The following is a 16986-nucleotide window of genomic DNA, read 5'->3' on the forward strand; positions in this document are numbered from 1 at the left end:
AACACCATGTTGCAGTGTTAAATATGCCAACACGTTTTCATCATGGAGGATAAAGAAGCTGGGTGAAAATAAGCTGATGTAAATATGATTCTTAAATACCTTTCACTGCAGCCTGCTGATAATCCCGTCACATTTCTTCCGTCACACAAAATGTCGGTGACGACTTGGATTATGAACTGAGAAATCCACCTTTGAAGCTTTAAATAAAGAAGTGGCACTAAATAACAAGAGCCATAACACAAAACACCTCATACTGAACAGGAAGTTGGTTATTGTAGTGTGGCCTGCTCACCAACACAGTCGACAGCGGGAGCAGCAGAGTTGGTCGTGACAGCTGATGAAATTAAGGTATTTTAACACCCAAACCTACTTCCACACTACTCCCTCCCATATTGATCAAATATAAACACAGAGACATCATGCACACATCTTTACGATCAGTGTGACTTACTTTCTGAAGATTTCATTTCTGGAGATTCCCATCATGAATAAACATCCATAAAACTGCTTTGGAATCATAGAAGAAAGACACTCCATATGAGAATTTGCCTATGAATCACCATGTTTCTAAGTTTTCTTCCATCAAACTAATCTAGTAATAATTATTTGTACATCCATGGGTGCACTGACAACAAAAACTACGACCAACTAATTCTGGCATTCTTTTAATGGTGCAAATTTTCTAACATGTAAGCAAATATAGACTAAGTGTACAAGTGTAAAAGTGACAAGTATAGAGTCAGTGAGTTAGCTAGCTGTGGGCTTCTATTCAGTCTTATCTCAGTGGAATACTTTTAAATTCTGTAAGAGTTTAATATGTCTGCTGCCACATATCTTTTTCTGTCATCCTGGCACACAAGCATTTAACGTGGATTCACTTGGGTCCTTTGTCTGGCTCACCAGGTTCAAAGCTCCACCCTCCAGGCAATTAGTCAGTCAACGCTCCATCACCCAATCAAAAGGCATCCATAATAACCAGTGGGATACCAATTAGGGTGAGGTGTTCCTATCTCCTACGCCAGGTTTCATCTTCCTATACCAAGGTACATTAATAGGGCTGAGTAGCTGTCACAGACCAATATATTATACTTTCAAACTCAAATAGGTCGAGGTTAGAAAATCAAACAGGAGTTTGAAGTTACGGAAATGGAAACCTATGATATGAATCCGTGAACATATTTCAGCAATGACACAAGTGCCTGTGCTCTGATCCACAGATATCATGTCATGATTCAGCCTGTGTCAGTGATGTTTTGCAGAAGGTAAAGATACTGCTGTTCCTCCTAACAGACAAGCACAGCCTATAAAAAGCATATTGATTGAATAGAATGGAACCTCCTCACATCTACATCTTTTCTCATCTTGCCAATGCCCTTGGGGGTCAACACAGTGTCTTTGGTAATTGGAAATGCTGCCAAACCCTCACTGTGAAGGACAAAAACAATTTTGGCCAGGATGGGTAATAAATGGGACTAATGTCTTTGCCGTTCACATGCTGTCTGCAGGGCTGAGTCTTGTGTATACAGCCTAAGGCGGTGGAAATGTTGCTCCTCTGAGGTCAGCTTTGACAAATCTCTGAACCCAGCCTGGTATAAACCTGGAGGAAAAATGAAACAGCGAGCAGCAAATACAGAAATAAACACTATGGAAATAACCTATATCAATAACATTGACATTGCCACACAGAAAACATTCGCTCTCTAAAATAACAAACTGCACCATTATAGGTTTGTGGTTTTTGTCCACAGTGTTGAGAAGATCTCCAAATAAAATATCACATTAAGAACATCACTGTCATCCCAGATACATTATCGCATAAAGGGCAGTGGTTCATTTTTGGGTCGATCCCTCGAACACCATCCTGCTAAAAATTGTGTGTATTTTAATCTGTGTCTAAAAACAGTGACCAACAAACAGACCATTTACTTCTGATTGAGTCATGTTTGCTAAAACCTCAGCCTTTAAAAATAGACATACATATTCATGACCTGTTTTTAAAGATTTAGGGAGGGAGAAGTCTTCAGACTTGGAGATGCTGAAGCTCATCCTGACCACTTCACACTCACCTGCAAACCGTCCTAGTGAGTACTAAAGGTCACGTTCTGATGAAGCCATCCAACCCACATCATCTGCGAAAAGCAATGATGCTATTCTGATGTTTCCAAACTGGACACACTCCTCACCCCAGCTGCGCCTTGAGAACCTATCCATGAATATCACAAACAGAATACGAGACAAGGGACCACCTTGGCAGAATCTCAACTCTTTGCTAATGTATACACAGTATTTCTATCATAAATATGTATATCATAAACATTTACCCCTTGAACCCCACTAACCAACATTTACATTTACTCATTTGGCAGATGCTTTTATCCAAAGCAACCTACAGATGAGGGGCAACACTGAAGCTTCAGTGCAGTAGGAGACCTTGGTGTAAGTACTAAGTACTATATCGATTCAATAAGTGCAAGGAGAACCTACACTAAACAACAGAAAGCCAATAATCAGCAAAAACACTCCTGAATTGCAGGGACCAAACAATGCAGCATCTATCAATCCATCTTCAAGTTCCCTATTATTCCTTTCAGGATTACAGTTGCAGCAGGGAGAGCATTGCAGTCCACGTTTCCTTTGGACCACCAAGCTCCCTCCACCTCTAACTAGGGTGACCTCAAAAGGAGATGTAACCTCGCCAGCATGTACCGGTCTGCCCCGTCTGCTCTCTGGCTCGTCTCCTCCCATTAACTTGTACTTCAAACATATCCAAACGGAGAGGCTCAGGGGTGATCCTAACTGGGTGCCTGAACTATCTCAGATCCACTTCTTGTTATGTTCAGTAACCATGCAGCTCCAAAATGCCTCCGATGTTGCATTGCAAATCATACATTATTACCTTGAGTCCCGGCCGCACATAATATACACTGTTTAACGATTAAAAGATAAAGTATATGCTTGAGAAAAGCCTGAAGGAAATAGTTTGACATCTTGGGAAAGACACTGCACTTTCTTGTCAAGAGAGAAACAAGCACACAAATGAACATGTTATGTCTTTGTAGTTTAACCCATACAGATACCAAAGTATACAAATAAAAGGTTGGGGCTTTAAAGGCACATGTAAAAAGCCCAACGCACTGTTTTAACATTTGAAATTTTATATGTAAGAGTGGTGACAATCTTCTCATCTAGCACTTAGCAAGAAAGCATAATAAGTGTATTTGTATATGTATGTTTGCAGAGTTGATATCACAGTATATGAGCTCCTCTAGCATTCCTGTGTCCAGACATACTGTATTTACTGTATTTTAGGAGAAAGATGCATCATCTCTGCTAATCGATCAGTTGTGCATGTTTTCTGTATCACTAAAAGACTCTGCATCACATCTAAGTAACCAGCATTGATTTCTCTGAGGAGCTCCACTATGGTTTTCTCCTTACAGTCTCACTTTACTGCATGAATTCAGTTTCAACTACAAAATAACGCAAAGCACGGCAGCTACATTTGTACATTAAAGAAGTCATGCAAGCAGTACGTCACGTCCAGGTAAAGGCCTCCGCTGTTCTCTTCGGTCTCTGTACTATGATACCTACATGGAAAACTTGCTTGGTTAGACAGAATAATAAAGTTATCATGTTGCTGAATTCACTTGTTCCCCATTTCACTCGTATGTAGTACCAGTATATCATCATAGGGCTTAATAAATGAGAGAGGGGTTTATCTGTAATCCACAGGCAATGATTGTAAGATTAGATTGTTTATTCAGTCTTACAGTGTTATCTTATATTCTGGTTTTGCAGAGGGAGTGATTTTTGTAATTGCTTTGAAAGGAATTTGAGGGGGAAAAAAAGATGGGTTTTTAGCTGTTTGGGGTTTATTCTTTTTTGGTTGTTTTTTTTTTTTCATGAATAAATGAAAAACTAAACAACTGTATGTTATTTGTGCCTGTGTTAACATGTGGCAAGCTGCTCAGAGGAAGGTTGAAGAATAAAACTTACAATCAGATATTACCGAATTTACTGAACTGTAAAATAATTTACCCAGGTGGATTAAGTCTTTGTAACCAAGTTTCCTTTTACATCTTGGGACGGACATAATCCTATAGTGAAACAACAGACAGACTCATTTAACATCCAGATTATTATTTGTAATTATTATTGAACAGTTTGAGCCAACATTTTAAGGCCCTCATCCTTAAATTACACAGTGACGACCAAATACATCTCAGGCTCCTAAAAGCCCACATAGGCCGATCAGGTGACAATGACATGGATGCAGGTCTCAGGGTGCAATGCAGGGTCATGGATCCATGAATGCATGATCAATCAGACAGATTAATTAAGCAGAGCCTGCTGACATGACAGATTTGGACACTACTACTACATCAACGTTCTGTTTCCACCAAACTTCACACCAACCCAATCATTTATAGTTCAGATAAATGCTTCAGGAACCAAAAAAACCCACACTGACCTATAAGTTTTCGAGGTTGTTAGCATGACTATATTTTTATCTAAGAGTTGCAAAGTGTTGCGCAAATGTCTACAGTATGTCCTTCTACAAACTTCATCAACTACAAAACCTACATACAGTATTTCTAGGAATTCCTGCGAAGAAATTGCTGCTCTGCAGTGAGCTTTTGGGAAAAACATAACGGCTGCCTTGCTTATGATCGAAGAACAATGTTTACCTGACCATGAAGGTGATAATCACCAAAAGCATTCAGTGTTACTCACCTTGAGGCCTTACAAACATCTTCAGTGCTTCCTTATGCATTTTTTTCCCCCTCCTTTCCAGCAGTCTTCCTCCCTGCATTTGTAGTTTTTGTTGTGTCGCCACCTGTAGATTAGAGTAATAGTGTGAAACCATATGTCTGTGTGCATGCATGTGCATCCACACATATACACTCATATACACACTGCTCCAAAGCACTTCTAATTATCAAAAACGCCACAGGGTACATTTGACCAAGGGCTTCGAGTTCCAAAGCATAACCATAAAAACCCTGCATTAGTTGCTACTATATTGATATTGTAATGCAAGAGCAGGAATTAGAAAATAAATTAAATGGGTTGTCAGTAAACTATATGCAGATAAATTCAGATATAATATTTTGCAAATTGGCAGATACTTTAATGTGTCCTCATAATTTTGATAATGTAGTTGGGGAGTGTTGCATTTTTGTGTATGTATGTATGTATTTGCTGTTGGAAATTATCAACATATAGAAGCAATTTCATGGAGACAGAGTTGAACACAGAGCACAATGTTGTACTATGAAAGATGAAAATGTTTGTGCGCTGTGTCCCATGCCATAAAACAAGTAGAGCCCCTGAAAATGAGTTTACCAATATCTTTTGTTTTACACAGCTATCCAATAGAGAGTATGATACAGCAAGCTGTAATCTGATTTGTCCTGTCTGTCAGGAATGAACACATTTCTCAAAGTGATTTGTGAGAAAAATAGTTCAATTGCAGCTCCATCCTGAAGAGAAAACCTCCCAGCGGTTGAATTTTCAGTGACAATTATTTGCTGTTGAAGGGTTATTTGTTCAGTCACAGAGATGGCGGTGGTTGGAAGTCGAATTCGCCTCATCATGAGCCCACTTGCAGATAAATGTGGTGGCTGCATAGGTAAGGATTTGTCATGTTTTTGTTTAGGTGTGACCTCTCCGCTTTAGTGTCCTCATGAAAGACTTATCTTCCAGGCATGTTGACACGCTCTCTGCTCTCAGATTCTTATATTCCCATTCTTAGCATCAGCATATTATCCACAATTTGTCATACTGCTTAAGGACTCGGTTGGATTTTAAATTCTTTGTTCTGAGAATTTTATGCAACAGGGTTTTTTTTATCACTAATCTTACATTATCGCTGTATCTGTCAGTATCATTTGCATCTTGCATAGCGCATGCACGGTGCCTCTAACGCACTCTTCTTATTGTATTCCCTGTAAATTAAAGCCATTTATAGTTATGGCATACGTGTATGTGTGAGCAAGACAAAATAACATTTTTCTATTTCATTGCATTCAAATGAGCTGTTGCCTGGAGTCATTATCAACTCAACTAACATGGTAACTGTGCATTTGCAGAGACAAATACATTTATCACATTAAAAACCACAAGGTGTGCAGTTGGTCATCACATCAGGAGAGAATATTTTATTCTATAGGTTTTATTCTATGGCTTTCAATATGACATATTGAATTATATTCAAAATTATATGTCCTAATGTTACATAAATCATTATATATACAGTACAATTATTTTTTATCCAAAAAAATGAACCAAACAAATGAGTCACTAATAGTGTGCAAACTTTTTTGATCTCCAATTATATGATTATTTGGCTAAAATGAAATGGACTTCATGCGTAACAAATGCAAAGACAAATATTTATCTGTCTTGATATCCTGTGTAAATACCCAATTATACAGTAAGCCACATTACAAGTGATACTAATGATGCGGTTGGTCACTTGAAAATTATTTCATCCAGGGTGGCAAATTACTGTCCTGTGGTTTCAATCACTCACCGGAACAGCTGTTCTTCCTCCAACGTGCGTATCTGAAAACCTTTAATAGGGAGACAAGCGTGAACTTTCATGTTTTATCCTTAAATAATTCTCTTTGATAGAAACAGAGCATAACAACCTGGCTGAGGTCTTCTCTTGCATTTTTTTGTTTGTTTTGTTTTGCTCTTCAAAAGAACTGACTCAAATGTGAACTGAGAGAAAGTCAGCTAGTTACTCAAAATTGTAACACAACGCAGTTGAATTGTGCTGTCTAAGGTGGTTTCTAAGGCACTCAATTTCTTCCTGAGTTAAATTTCTATTGTTGTTGCCTTTGAAATTCTCTCACATTCAAACAAATATGTGACAGGAAGTGATCACCTAATAAACATAACAGTCAGAATACGTGATGCATAAACTCATTATGCATATTGTTAGCTGCTCTTTTAACCAGGAGATTCAATGAAAGAGCTGAGAGCTTGAGTCAAAGCATGTAAGGTACACAACAAGTAAACAGCGCAAGACACATGCTGATAACATAGTCAACATAATGTAAAAAATGCATAAAGTTATACAGTTAAATGTAACAATACATTAACATCTATTAAATGAAAGACAAATAAATATTTAAGATAAACGTTGACGTTAAAAAGTTAATGAAAAAATGAACCTGGGCATTTCAGGTTGCCATCCCACCACTGCCACCAAATGTCAGTCTGTTTGTGAGTGTGTGGAGTTTGGACCAAAAAATTTACTGGAAAAATGACTTATAATGTTAAAAAAAAACAGTTGTGTTTGTGAAGAACAGACAATAAGACAATAAAAAAATGTCTATTAGTGGATTGGTGAGGTTGTTGTGCTCCAAAAAAAAAAAAGGTGATTTGCACACAACCCTTTTTACACTACTAACAACAGATGAAGACCTACTCTTACCAGCCTTCTGCTCAGCACCACGTTTTCCTCAAAGTCACCCTGTCATGGTCTCAGCCTGGAGGCTCCAGGGTTTTGGTTTTTTGGACTTTCTTGGTTTGGTTTTCTGTGTTTTGGGTTTCTGTTCTGGGTTTTGAGTGTTTCTGGTTTGGGTGTTTCTGGTGTCTAGTGTAGTCTTTCCTGTCTTGTGCTCTGTTTCCCCGTCCACTTCCTGTTTTATTTTGATAGTCATGTCACCCCAGTGTCTGAGTTCTAGTTTTGCTTCCTTTGGTTAATCATCCCTGATGTGTCCCACCTGTGTCTGCTTCCCCACCTGTTCTCCATTGTTAATCAGTTCCGTTCCTTTAAAAAAGCCGTTGCTCTGTCTTGTCTTTGTGGTATCATTGTTGGTGATGAGGTTTGTTTCGTCGGTGGCATCTGCTTATGTATGGACTTTGGTTTTGTTTGAATAAATTCTTTAACACTGGTTCCTCCCCCGCTTTTGAGTCTCTCACACTCACCCCTGCCTCATCCGGACCCTGACACACCCCCTGCTCTGCTTGGAACCTTTTTATACATGGATGGCTCCTCCCACTGAAATCATACCAACACATTTACCAGTTAATGTCAAAACAACTATAAAATGGCTACTACTCTGCAAAACACATAATGAAAATGCATAATATTTCATTCAAGACAGATCACTCTTCACTTTGTTTTTTTTTACAGATATGATTTTTGACAGATTTTTGTTTCTTTTTTTCCTAATAAATGGAAGACAGATCCATGTTTTTGGACAACAGTCTGTTTTGGTGTTACTGGAATCATTTGCATTCTTTCTTGGGAGTCCATTCGATGCCTTTAAGTTTAGTAGGACGTTTATATGATTAGGACTACAGAGTTCAAGACACAAGACATCTCACCCAGGAGATTTTATAAAACCAAAACATGAAACTTGTCTCATATTTAAATTGTCCTGTGTTCTGCGTCCTTTTTTTGAAATATGGAGACGTCATTGTACCTGAAGGTGAAGTCTAAGAAAGTCATAGTGTTAGTGTAAGCTGATGAATGTGGATCTGTTTAAGCATCCAGCAAAAATTGGTTTGAGATGCACCAAATTGTATGTACTGGCAATTAGAAATCACAAATTCAGATCAAATGTCAACAAAAACCTTATGCTCAATATTGAAGGAAATGTTCAATTAAAGTAGAAAAGATAAAACTTGAAAAAGCTGAAAATCAGATTAGTGTAAAATCCACAAAGCACACGTTTACCAACCCAGCTGGTCTGTGATGGCTTTTTACCAAAGAATACCAGAGGGATGGGAAGAAGGAAGGATTAAATTGGCAAATCAAACTTCATGGTTGCTCAGTTCCTGCTTTTCAGGAGTGAGCTTGAATTCAACTTTTTAATTTTTTAGCAGTTACTTCTTGTCCATATCTAACGCCAGAACTTAATTTGGACAAACACGGTGAGATTCGAGACTTTCATTCAGATGTCATGGGACACCTCTTTTCCCTAGCAATAACACTCTGAGTTAATCTGAGAAGACAAGTTTAATATTATATAAAAATGTCTCCTAGTTTAGCTTCAAGGTCGAAAACAGTACACAATTTTGAGTCAGTATTGACTGTATAACAGAATTATGCCTGCTTTCTCTCACTGTGGCATGCTGCTGCTGTCACAGGCGTCTCTATGGCTTTTCCATGGAAAACTTATTGTCTCATCGTAAATTAAGTGTCATGTGTAAACATAATACAGATGGAAACTAAGTGGTAAAATATGAATTCAGCTCCTTCAGCATTCTAGGCTTAAAGAGTCTGCAGGGTTTTCTTAGTTCAGTGTCACAGCATGGCAGCCTACAGACTGTGATAAATCAACAAAGGATTTATTTTTGCCATGAAATCATTCTCACACTGAACACTGGCAATCAGGCCACAATCAGATGCAGTGACACACGTTCAAACCTATCCGTGAATGTGACCACTCCAGTGTGAAAGACAGTCAGATGATTTAATTCAGCAATCACCACCCGGCTCAGATACCTGATTGGGTCCATTTTGTCTGCGCTCATGTAAAAATCAACCTTTTGGAGAGGGGGGATTACACGCACTTCAGCTCTCATTCAGGACAAGAAAAGCCATTATTTCTCTGGTTTACCACCAGCCAGTGCAAATGATTAAAACAACCTCTGATTGCTTGTAAACACTTTCTCATCAGTTCATAGAGAAGCAGCCCTGTTGACTCTTAAGTTCTGATGGCCATGGGCAATACCCAATCAAAGCCAGCTTTTATTGGCTGTTGCTAGGCTACCAAACTTTCCATATGTGAATCACCCCAGACATGATGAGATTTGTGCAGGCTTGACACTTGAATGCATTGCATCATTCCACACACTATGCACTTCAAAAATACTTGGGATGCATAAGAGTAGGAAATCTAATGAGAAAAGCTGAACAGACTGGTGGAGGGACTGCAGACAGCAGCTTGGGAGGAGATTGGATGCCTGCAGGAGGGCTGATATTGAATGCTCTCACATACACTGTTGATGAGAAATGACATGTTTTCTCTGGTCAACAGCAACTTGTATTGTAGAAGTAATCTCTTTTTTCATGTTTCAGCCGGGACGTTGTGCCATCAAAGCCGGGTAGCTGACAGAAGTATCTTTTTTAACAAGTCTGTGAAAGGTGGATGTCTGTAATTAGCCCAAATCAGTATGCTAAAAATATTCCATATATATGTGTGCAAACAGATTTTTTCCCCTCACTTTCATTTACTTGGAGATGAAAGAAACATGTTACCATTTATAACATGCTGGAATTACCAATAATAGTCTTGCTACATGTCTTCAAATATATTCAGATTTACAGTGTGATTTACATATTTACGACCCAGCTCAAGTTTGGACAAAAGAGGGGACACCACGCACGAGTTGTAACTAAAAATACATTTCTTTTTCATCTCTAAAAGAGAATATCAACCAATGATAAACCAAAAGTGTGGATGCCAGGGGAGAGAGAGAGAGAAGAACTGAGAACTCAGCATTCTCTATCAGCCAAAATGTTGAAATATTTGCATTATACCTCACACAGCACACCTCCTATCCATCACTGCCATAGACAAAGATTCCTCCAACTAGTCCACCCACCTCATGTCCTTCGACCTTGCACCTCAGGAAGCATATTTACAGTAAGACAAACAAAACTGGACTGGTCCTGAGCACAAAAACATCCAAACACAAACTCCAAAGTGCTGGGTACAAAAAAATGGCCATTAGAGGGACTACTTAAACATTTTGGTCAATATTGTTACATGCTTTCTTGCCAAGAATTAGATGAGAAGATTGATACCATATTGGTACAGTAAATATGAAACTACAGCCAGTAGCTGGTTAGCTTAGCTTAGCACAAAGACTGTAAACAAGGGAAAACTGCTAGCCTGGCTTTATCCAAAGATAAAAAATCTGCCCACCAGCATGTCTATAGCTCATTAATTACGTCATTATGTCTTATTTGCTTACTCTAAAAACAAAAGTGTAGGAAAATAGATTTGCATTTTGATTATTATTCCTTCATTGACTCTCTAAAGTCTCTACTGGATGCCTGGCAACCCCACAGTGACAAGATTTTAGGAAGTCACTGCTCCCGGCGGAGAAATAACAACCCTGTCTCCTAGAAATGGAAAGGAAACGTATTCACTGGTTGGATTACATTTAGAGGAAATGTACTTTTTGAATGAATGAAGGTTTGTGCAAAGATTGTGTTTTTTGTTAAATGTAACAAGGCATGTTGTGTCTGAAGTCACTGTGAACTTCATCTACCCAGAGGTAGTACTAGCAGTTTTTAACTGGTGTGGTCCAGGGTTGGCAAGGGGTGTAGGGTCTAGAGGTGGCACAATGTGTAATTAATGTGTGTGCACAGCGCAGGGAATTTTTGTATGCCTTGATATTCTACTAATAATAGGCTAAAACATAAATTAATAGACTACATGTATACACATAACTATTGATGGTCAGTCTCCTATTTTGCAGAACCTTTATAGTCAAGCGGTCTAACATTAACACAATAAATAGGACCTTTTTCTGAGCTCATTTCCAAAGGTTAAGGCTATTAAGTAGGCAAATGCTCTAAGCATACCATCAAACAAATGCATTATGCAAACCCTCTATCTTCCTCTAAATTAACTCAATATGAAACTACACTGTACAGTATTTGTATTTATCTCTTATGTGGATTAAACAAATGGCATGTTCATATCAGCAGCACCTGTCACCTACAGCTCTGGTTCCACAAAACAGACGAGGCAAACAGAGCTGCGCTAATCTTTCATGGCTTTAGTATAGGACTGAACTTTCACTTCACAAAAATACTAGCTGGTACATTATGTAGCTATATCAGGAAAGAATTAGTGGACTGGAGAAACTGAAAAATTGCTATTAACATAGCTGTCTCATCAATGTCAAAACTTCAGGGAGGGAGAGGAAATTACCAGATCTGATCTGCAGCTAAATAATTATTCCTCCTCCTGTTACCAAAATTGACATGAAAATGTGGATGGTTGACACATGAAACAAGCTACTAAGGCAAGCCAAATAACATGGGCTATAGTGTCATCATTGGCATGCAATCAAATTTCATATGAGCAGCAAAGCTGTTGGAGAGAAAACCAGTGTAACCCACTCCTGGATGACTACACCTCACTCTAGGTTCAGAAGGAGCTAAATTTTGCAATAAACAATAAACACAACAGAAGTGTATTCAGTTAACTGCTTTACTTTAGTTTGCTTGTGGGAAGCAAAAGAATGCAACACGCATCACATGTACATGAACATAAAAACTAAAATCTGGGACCTTTGAACCTAAGAAAACTGTCTTTATCTGTGATTTCCAACAGTTCTAGTAACTTCTACGTCAGTCCAATATTGGTCACAAAGTCAGCTTCGTTTGAGTTCAGAACAGATGAAGGTCTAATCTGTCTCATGAGTCAGAGTGCACTCTTTAAGTATAATGTATGTTCAAGATGGTGCCAATTCAGGTGACTGGCATAATCCTACCACAAGGCAGATAGTTCATCCAGTTGTTTCAGTGGCCATATAAAGCCAGGTTCCTGGAAATCAAGCTGGGAGACTCACCATCTCCTGGAATTGTTGGATCTTTTTCACTGGATCTTCTCACTCAATAAAAGGCCTGACCTGCAATAACAAACAAGGTTATAGTCTCTGTTCTGCTTTCCATTATGTTTCATTTTATGTTTCTCTTATATTGTAAAACATCATACTAAATCATAACAATATCAAAGTAAATGAGGACTGATTGCAAATACTTAATATATTGAAAATGATTTGTTACTCTCTACTTTGACTTCCAAACTCTCAATGATATTAGAATTATTTTGTTCTAAAAAAACATGCTTGGTATTGGTGATTAATGATACTATTATACATGATACATAATAATTAAGCAGTTCCATCTTTGCCAATATTTGGGTAAACAATGAAACAAAAACATCTCAAACATTAACATTAAACCTACATACCCTACTTTCTCTGTGAAAAAAAATTTGTATTTTTCTATAGAAACAGTCCCTGCTTCACCAACTGAGTAAATGCTATAACTTGTCTGAATGCTCTTAGCAGAAACATTAAAAATAAATTCTGCGCTTGACGCTCAACAAATCATTTAATCATCTCTAGCAGCATGAGGAGGAAGCGATTTAAAAGTCCCCATTAGAAGAAATCCGATTCTTCTCTATCAGCAACATGGTGAATATTATTAGGAAACTTACATTCTCAGCATCAGATACATTTTTCCCCATAGACACTTGATATTCACAAACCACAATAAAATGCTAGAATGAGCTTTTCATGGAAATAACTTTGTTTCTAACATGAACACAAGAAAACGCAAGAAGCTAGCTTACCAAGGCAAGTTCAACTAATTAAGATAAAACTGGCACTTCCGGCGGTCTCGTGGCTTCTGCAGTTGAATCTTTTCACCGTCACTTGACAACTGCTTGACTTCAATGACAGCTGTGTGCCACACCCCAAAACATACTGCGTTCAGTTTAGCAAGGGGTGGGTATACGTGAAACAAATCAAGTAATCGCAAATATTTAATAACAATAACAAAAGCATTAATTTAAAACTTAAGCCAATAGTGAAATTGCTGCGTTACAGGTATAGAGACTTACATATAGCGCTCACCATTTGTAAATCTCACTGTAACGTTCCTTACAGTCCATCCTGCCGGCCTGTGGGTCCCTGTGCTTGCACGTGTTGCAAAGAGTGGAGTTTGACTTTTGTGCCCCCATTACAAAATAACTCTCCCATTATCAACATTTCCTCATTATGTTAACAGAACACATAATCTGGTCACAATTAGTCTACATTACCTACAATACATATTTGCTGTTGCAGTTTAGTTACATAAATGAGATTTCTAGGGAACAGGGTTGGAAGTAGTCCTTCACATAACTCCACGCTTTGTGTTTTAGTTTTTTTTGTTCAGATTAAACCCAAAATGATAAAGTATTCCAAAGGACGGTGGCACAAACAAACTTAACAATAAACCCAGTCTATATTCTTCAGACAGGTGCTGATGATGGGCATTTATTCACTGGACACAATTGGGTTCAGAAAGCCCTGCATTTATCCCCAGAAGTCGGTCGATATGATCCAGAGCTCTGAACTTTAACTGTTAATGTTAAGCTGAAACAAGCTCAATGTTGAAGCCTGGTGCAGGAAAACTCCATGAACCAAACAGCCACCTACAACCAAAATGCATTGGCAATAACCCAAATTTTTTGGTAAAATAGGAAAGTTTTTAAATTATCCCAGGAGTTACGACACAAACCAAAATGTAGAAATCTTGTTAGTGGACTGCTTCCTGAACTAGATGTAGCCTCTCTTTTGAAGAATGCCTTGAGCTAAACCACTGAAAAATGTTAAGAAAACTGCATGAGCTCTATACCATATAGTATGTCCATATTATAGAACTCTAGGCTTATGTTATTCAGCTGAAGCTGTGCAATAGGTATCTAATTGAAGAAACCTGCTGTGAACCAGGCAACATTATATCTTTCCAGCTGGGGGAGACATGTTAACTGGGATTATGACTCATTTGGGAATATTAATGGCTCATTAAGCATTAATAGAGCTCTCAGATCAGTATTTACACTGTACCAGTTTTCAGTTTCTCCCTTCTCACTGGAGTGCATGTGTCACAGAGAACTGTAATAGGTACTGATGTTTAATCACAAAGAAGAAACAGACGTCCGCCAGATAGTCCAATCCAGTGCAAACAAACCAAGGAAGAGAAATTCATGCGAAGTTGTCAGAACATGTCAAATATCATCATGGGCCTGAGGGGAAGGTTGGGTGCAAAGAAAGCATTAGCAGTGGTGTAATTGGCTGTAAAACATTCAAAACACTTAATGATGTGGGAGTGGAATGCATGCTGGCACATATGATAATCCCCTTGTTATGAGAATTCACTAGATATCACTGGCTTTGTTCGTGCCACAGCTTCTATGAAAGAGCTTAGCCACCAGAACAGTATCAATAAGCCATGGAGTAGGAAATGGCATTGAATACAGCTGAGAACAAAGTGAAATCTGACACAAAATGAAATCATTTGCTTAATAAGGAAAAAAGTAGTATTGAGAGGTTTTGAAATGACATGACCATTTTGTCTCTTTATTTGGATGATTAAATCAAGACATTTTTGTGATGAGTGGCAGGTTAACACCATCATCTCATAACAGGGATGTATTTAAGTGGTGAGAGTGAGAAGAATCAGCTTTGAGCTATTTTAGTTGTTAAACATTAGGATGCAGGCAAACTAAGCCTCACAAATCCCAAGCCTAAGGTACCACAGGAACAAAATCAAAAAATGAGAAATGTGGATAAACAGCTCACATCCCAGATAGGCTATAATTCATGGCAGCTTAGAAAGAAAAGTTGTCATCACTTCTCAGTGGCGAAAAAAGTATTCAAATCCTTTACTTAAGTAAAAGTACCAATGAATGTAAAAATTCTCCATTATGAATAAAAGTCCTGCATTCATAATTCTACATAAGTAAAAGTAAAGAAGTATTGGCCGCAATATGTATATAAAGTATCAAAGTGACATATATTGACATTATTAATGCTAATGCATGAATGCATAAGCAGCATTTTACTGTTGTAGCCACTGGAGGTGCAGCTAATTTTTGATAGCACACCAATGGTGCCCAGCGCCCCCAGTGTACCATGCATAAATGGGCGTCTGAACCATAAACAGGTGTTAAAAGGTGTGACAAAGTAAACAAGATGTATGTATGCTGTTAAAATGCAAGGACTGCAGGGCACATTGGTGACGTAGTGAGATAGACGTTTGATTGGTAATTATATCGCTGTAGCATTGCAGTTCAAATCCTGTTGCAGGCTTTCATTTAAGTGTGTATTTATTTTTTAGCCAGCAAATTTCATATTATTGTCTGCAGGTTGAACTGGAGATGCTTAGTTTTATTTCAGTGACGTCTTCAATATCTTGCCATGCTTCACAGACACACAGGTAGGCTAGCTACGCTGAAAACGACAAATCTGCTAAATAGGACATTTGAAGCACAGGAAGTGGCAAATATCACCAGGTAACACGACCACCAGTTAAACTGGAACACCGGCAGGAAGAGGCAAAATTCTACTAAAATGCTAAAATGGAGAGTCCGTAGACAACAACAATATTATGCATTTATGCCACTTCAAATGTTTTTCAGTATGGTTTGTCATTAGCTACACTAATGATACTTTTTGCTAAAGAGCCAACATTAGATGTTACTCACCAGTCTAATAGAAAAGTTGCTTTTACAGTAATGACTTTAAATCTATGCTTAGAATATTGTAGCGTACCTCAATAATGAAGCTACGGGTCTTGAGCTTGTTTCACCGGTACTTTATTCGCTCACTTAACACTGGCTACTGTGGGCCGTAGCAAATGCCAAAACAAGCCCTAACTGTTCGCACCGTGTAATCTCAGCACTATTCACAACTTCAACTCCCGCCATAGACTAGCTCCCGCTTCTCAACTAACAGGCACAACAACAACCTGCCCCCCACACTATCAGCCAATCACAGGTACGTTATCTTACATCAATCACTGTCATTGGTTGTTGAGATAACTGACAGGCTTTACAGCCTCTAAGCATAACACACATTCACTGACAACCTGTAAAACTCAGTATCTGCAATTATGAGCCATTTCTACCATAACTGCACTTAGCATCCTTAAAACAGTAACCCTATAACAGAACAGTTACATTAACATGTCACCCAGTCCGTTACAATCTAAACTACAATCATTGTTTCCCTCATATTCAGTTTGTGATATACAAACCTTTGTATTTGCCTATTTTACAATCAGGCCAGTAGATGTCGTACCGTTCACGTGAATCATCAAGAAATGAACCCTCTGAACCACTTTGCTGAGAAAGTAAAGTTTACCTCCGGCAGTTGATTTCTTCAGGCAAAGAGGACATCACAGCCTGGGTATTTTACTCACCGAGTATTTCACTTCCTGGCCGCGGACTG

At 38.4% G+C, this 16986-nt stretch overlaps 1 long non-coding RNA gene across 1 annotated transcript; it reads right to left on the minus strand.

Moving 5' to 3' along the window:
• Positions 1-660: 660 nt before the first annotated feature.
• Positions 661-16428, minus strand: LOC130173353 (uncharacterized). Its single transcript, XR_008828404.1, has 7 exons — positions 16309-16428; positions 12553-12612; positions 7942-8014; positions 6536-6575; positions 4735-4837; positions 2067-2203; positions 661-1597 (listed from the first exon to the last, which is right to left on the minus strand). It is a non-coding gene; the product is annotated as an uncharacterized LOC130173353 (long non-coding RNA).
• Positions 16429-16986: the final 558 nt, after the last annotated feature.

This window comes from Seriola aureovittata, chromosome 8 (assembly GCF_021018895.1).
Source record: "Seriola aureovittata isolate HTS-2021-v1 ecotype China chromosome 8, ASM2101889v1, whole genome shotgun sequence".
Lineage (NCBI taxonomy): Eukaryota > Metazoa > Chordata > Actinopteri > Carangiformes > Carangidae > Seriola > Seriola aureovittata.